This window comes from Cantharellus anzutake (assembly GCF_015039405.1).
Source record: "Cantharellus anzutake strain C23 chromosome Unknown EI90scaffold_134, whole genome shotgun sequence".
In the NCBI taxonomy this organism is placed as follows: Eukaryota; Fungi; Basidiomycota; class Agaricomycetes; order Cantharellales; family Hydnaceae; genus Cantharellus; species Cantharellus anzutake.
In genome coordinates this window covers 209711-215482 of record NW_024067084.1, presented here as the reverse complement: position 1 = coordinate 215482, position 5772 = coordinate 209711, and positions in this window count along the sequence as shown.

Genomic DNA, 5772 nt, shown 5'->3' with positions numbered 1-5772 from the left:
AACAAAGAAGGATCCACCCAGTCATATCCGTGATGAACATCAGACTGCACCACCCCAACAAAATCACAGAATGCCCTGCTGACCCCCACCCTGGGCCCAGACCTCGTAGATGGAGAAGAGGAGTACAAAGTCGAGAAAATCCTGGACTCTAAGTGGCTATGCCAAAAACTCCGGTACCTGGTAAAGTATACAGGCTGGCCACACTTGGAAAACCAATGGCTCATGCACGACCACCTAACCCATGCCTCTGACCTAGTTGAGGAGTTCCATTGGATGCACCCCCATGCCCCAGGAAGAGAAAAAGAAACTGCCCAGCTGCTTCGAGGCAAAGTGGCTTAAGGGGGGGTGATGTCAGGGCACACCCACCTGACCCTGCCCCGTGCTGCCCTACTCCACTTCCCCTGCTATCACTCCCTGTTCCTCCTTTTCCTTTCTCTCTATTTCTGCTCCACAGTTGACTTCCCTTTTCTCTATGTATCATTACACACCTAACCCCGCTCCCTGATCGCTGCACCTGCTGCGTGCATTCCTGCCTACAGAGCGGCACACCTCCGGGATCTCCTGGAGATACCCAGAGAGGTGTGGCTGTGTGCAGAGATGACATGGCTCCCCCCATGTGACCCCAACCACATGTATATAATAACACCTGGGGTGGGAACAGAAGAAGCAGCCTTCTTCTCAACTTCCCACTTCAGACTAAGTGGTCGGGGATGCTCACCCCATGACGGGACTGCTGCTATGCATAGCCGACACCTGTCCTATCGGGTCCCTCATGCCAGGACCTTGCTGCTTTCAGAGCTGTCCCTGACAGTAAGGGGTTGGTGTAGGTGCCAACCCTGGTTAGCCTAGTTCCTCAGGCTGCCAACAAAAGTAACTTGTATGAAGTTATTATTTGCAACAGTATGGGAGGAAAGGCTAAGTTGCTCTTTCCACTATTGTATGTACTTTGTATATACATGTTTATAACAAGACAATTATGTAATGGGAAATAAGGGTGGGTTACCACTCCTTACACTACATCAACACTTCCCCTCAACCTGACATCTGCTCGTTAGTCTAGTTCATGTACTCCATCCCTAGCATCAGGCAGAATCAATCATGCTTTACCCTAGCTAGTGACTTCATAAGAACATCAGCAGCCATGTCATTGGTTCCAATGAGCTTGAGGTCGATGATGCCATCAGTGACACATTCTCTAATAAAGTGATACTGGACATCAATATTTTTGGTTGCATTGTGATTGACAGGGTTCCGTGCAAGAAGGTCCATGGCTGGTTATCAATGTGCAAGGTCATGGGCTTTGTTGTTCCTTCATGAAGTTCATTGAGTAACCTTCTGAGCCATACCGCTTCTTTGGCTGCTTCATGTCAGGGCACACCCGCCTGACCTGAGCCCACCCGGGTCCACCTGGCCACACCTCACCCGCTACCCCCGCTCCCCATCCTTTCCCTCCCTCCTTCCCTCCTCCTTCTTTCTTTCTTTCTTTCTTCTCTCTCTTTTCCCTTTTCTTTATTTCATTCTTCCCATCATTCCCCTCCTGTTTATTCCTTCTATTTACACAGACCACTTTCCTTTGCATCAATGTACCATTGACCTGCCTGACCCAGACTCCCCGGACGGCTCCCCACTGTGCCCAGCATGCACGCCTGCACCAGATACCCTCGGGATCCCCCATGGGGACACCCAGATGGCTGCGGCTGTCTCCGAGGATGACGTGGCATCCGTCATGTGACTCAAGCCGCATGTACATAAATGTACCTGAAGTGAGAACCGAAGAAGTAACCTTCTTCTCACCTTTTCCACTTCAGTCTGAGTGGCCAGGGACAGCTGTCCCTTATCGGGCCTGCCAGCATGCATGCCCGATCTACCCCCCGCGAGGTCTTCAGCGCCAGGCTATACCCGGGCCCCCTCGACCCCGGACGTGTCCCTGACACTTCAGCAGTGGCAACGTATTCTGCATGCATCGAAGATAATGCAAGCGTCATTTGCTGCTTTGACATCCAGGACACCACACCTCCTGAGAGGAGGAATGCATATCTGGAGACTGATTTGTGATTCAGTGTGTTGTTGGCCCAATCTGCATCGGTATACCCAATCAGGTCTCCTCCCCTGGCTGTGTACACGATTCCTTGATTTGGGGTCCCCACAAGGTATCTCATGATGTGCTTGATCCTGGTGATGTGATCTTCACCAAATGTGGCTGCAAATGAGGCCAATGCCCTTACAGACATGCAGATGTCTGGTCAGGACCCCAATGCAGTGTACATGAGTGACCCAATGGCTTCGAGGTAGGGAATGAGGAAACTCTGGTGTTCTTCAGCCAATGCTGGCATGAATTGTGCTCCAGCTGGTAGTGGGGTGGTGGTGGGTGTACAGCCAGTCATTTTGTATTGAGCAAGTATATCTTTGATGTATTGTGCTTGGTCAATGGATAGAGTCCCTGGTGAGGTCTTTGGGGTTGCTCAGCACACAAAGCCGTAAGTGATACAAGATGATGTATTTTACGGGGTGTGTAAGCGGTTACCCGGAGGTTCCCGCTTGTCACGTGACTATATCTATCTAGTTTACATGTGACTCGGGGTTCGGGGCTATTGCCCTGACATTCTCCCCCTTGCGTTGCATATGCGACGCATACAAAGTTGATAGTGAATAAAAACAGAATTTGATAGTTGGTTTACATTGAGTTTGGAATTATCAATGAGTGTTTCTGTTGTCGCCACTTTAAAGTGGGCGATTTTGTACATGTTGGTGAAAGGAGGAGAAGGGGTTTGAATGAGTGTGGGCCGTTACTTTGAAGTAAACGGCGATACATTGGTATCGCAGGGAGAGAAGAAAGGAGTGGTGAGTTTGTCGAAAATGGATTTCGACCCAAAGGTTGTATTTCTTTGGTGTTCCTCACTTGTTCTGTGAGGGTTCGTGTGTAAGTGGTGTTTACACACGAGCGGTGGTGGTGTGGGTCTTTTGGCGGAGTGGAGATTTCCGCAATTGTTACTTGCGGTTCCTCGCATACAGTATTGTGTGCGGGGCCTCGAGTTGGGGGGTGTTTTCACGGGCGCCTCGATGCGTATTACCGTGTCACTCTCCCTTCTCTCAAGGGTGGATTCATTGCCCCGGAGGAGGTTTTCCTCCGGGTTGTTCATCTGGACATCCGATTGCTGCGTCGGATGCGATGACATAGCCTGGGCTACATTGTCGGGCTGTGGGCTCGACGAAGTGGGTGCTCCCTGGGTGGGAGCGGGTTGTTGTGTTCCTGAGCTGCTTGGCTCAGGTGTAGAGTACGGTAGGTTTACCGTTCTTCCCGTGGGGAAGGATGGTCGTTGGGCTGGTTGTCCAGCTCGGAGACTTGCGTCTCTTTCCCGGTATTTGGAAGCTTTCGCTTCCCGCTCCGCCGTTCTTGCGGCACGTTCCTCAGGAGTCCTGAGTGGTTTGAACTGGGACTTTAAGTAGGCAGCTTTGCCTAGACTTTCCCAGGAGATTTTTCCCTTGTTCTCCGGGGAATTATATTCCTCCGCGAGTCTTGCGATGCTCGGGAGTCCCAAGAAGTATTTCTCGGTTTCCTTCGCTTTTTCGCGAAGGGTTCTGTGTACCTTGCCGCTTTTGAAGGCGGCTTCAGCCTGTTCGTACCAGTGTACGAATTCTTTCCCACTCACGCTTGTCCACCAAGCGTATGCGGCGTCATGCGCCGCTTCTGACCCCACTATTCTCCTCATGGGGAAGTTGGGGTCGATTGTTATGTCGACTGGAGCTTCGACTTTGCCGAACTCGTTGAGTTCGGCGGTCTCGTATAGCATGTGGACACTTCCCTGCAGGGTGGCTTGCCCATAGGGTGCTGAGGTACTCAGTGGCCCGCCGCCTCTGGCAGTGGTCCCCGTTTTAGGGTCTGCCGTCGGTTGCCTACCACTCTCCCTCTTCCCCTCGACATGGGTTTGCCCCTCTGAGGGCGGGCCTTTATGCAACCCGGACAGGGTCGCCTGCCCATGGGGTGGCGGGATAGTCGGTGCCCCACCCCTTGATGCGCTAGTCCCCATTTGGGGTCGCGCCTCATGAGGCCCGGAACCGTATCCCCTCCCCCTGACCTGGGAGGCCCCCGTCATGATGGGTTTGGCAGCGAGGTCTGCCAGTGCGCGTGCCTCTCTGAGCTCGCGTTTCAGTAATTCGATCTCCCTTTTTTGGAGATCGACTTCTCTCTCTGCGTCTTTCAGAGAGTCAAAGATGCCCTCAGCATCTCTTCGTGCTCTATTGTATTCGCGCCTCCAGTGGGCGCAATGGTCGCAGGCGTCTTCTGACGCCCTCGAGTTATTAGACCGTGCCCGCTTGGACGGTCTGGACGAGGAGCCGCTGTCGCTCCCTCGTCTCCCTCCTACGAGGGACTTCATTTCTTTCAGCTCCTCACGGAGTTGACCTGTCTGAGCAGCTACCGCTGACGCGATGGCTGATTCCCAGCCTGCATTTGGCTGGGGCATTGTTGGACCTGGGCCGAATTGGCTAAACCAGGGGTTGATCTGGCCAGGGAAGTTCCCTGGGGAGTATGCCTGGGGCTGCAGCAGCAAATGCTGCCCCTGGAATGGCGCTTGTTGCGCCATCGGTGCAGTTTGCACCGCGTATGGTTGGAAGCCTCTTTGGGGAGGCTGGGGGTGTGCGATGCCTGTTGGCAACGCGGATGGTTGATGGTTCGCAGCACTCATTTGTGCTGCATGCGTCGTGTAATCCATGGCGCTTATCTGCGCCTGGTGTTGTTGTTGTTCCGGGGAGCCTTGCTCCCCGGGTTGTCGTATTTCGATATCCGGCGGTTTGTTTGGATCGAACCGAGGGTTGCCTCCCCAGAGAACGACATCTCGTCGTTATGTTACTCGTGGCGGTGGGAGGGGTCTTCGTTCTTGTGTGCGTGGGATTCGCCGCGGTTGTGTGTTCTTTTGCACGTGAGCCTGTGGTTCACGTGGTCTAGGCGAGTTGCTTGCCTAGCCCATGTGATTTCTTGTACATGGTGTGGCTGTCCGGGCGAGTTACTCGCCCAGAACTTTCCCACGCTCTTGGCTGTGGGCCATCGTCCCTCGGCTTTACTTCTTCCGCCTCCGTTTTTGGGGGCGTAATAATGCCGAGAGTTCCCTGTCTTCTTTGATAGGGAGTTTTTCTGGTTCCCTTACATTTTGTAAGGTGAGGTACTCGTCCAGGTGGACGAGGTCGTCGCAATTTCCTAGGGGTTCCCATGTGGTGTCCCTAGTTCCCATTTAACCTTAAACCAGAGTTCGTTGTGAACCCACGCGTGGTTTAGGATTTCGCGAACTACTGCTTCGCGATCAGGGTCTTCCCGAAATCGTAGAATATGTTTACTTCCCTATTTGGGAAGGTTTCCTGGTCATTCGGCTCGTGAGGTGCTAGCCGGGATACATGGAATCTTGGGTGGATTCCGCGTTGTTCAAGTTGTGGTGGCAACTTGAGGACGTAGTTGGACGTTTCTGGAAATGTTTCCAGGATTTCATAAGGCCCTATGTATAGGGGCTTTAGTTTTCCTGCCCTGCCTTTGGGTAGGTTCAGCTTATCTGTGGATAAGTATGCGAGCTCGCCTTTTTTCAAAGGCGGGTCCAGGCGTCTTTTCTTATTCGCCTGGATTGTTTGAGCAGCGCGATTATGTATTATCGCGTCGTGTGCTGCCATGAGGTTTTCCTTCGCTTTTTGAGCAAAGTCGTTTATTCCCGGGTAGTCCGAGAGTGGTGCTGTTAGGCACATTTTTGGCATATGGCCGTAGATTAATTCGAACGGGGCAAATCCTGT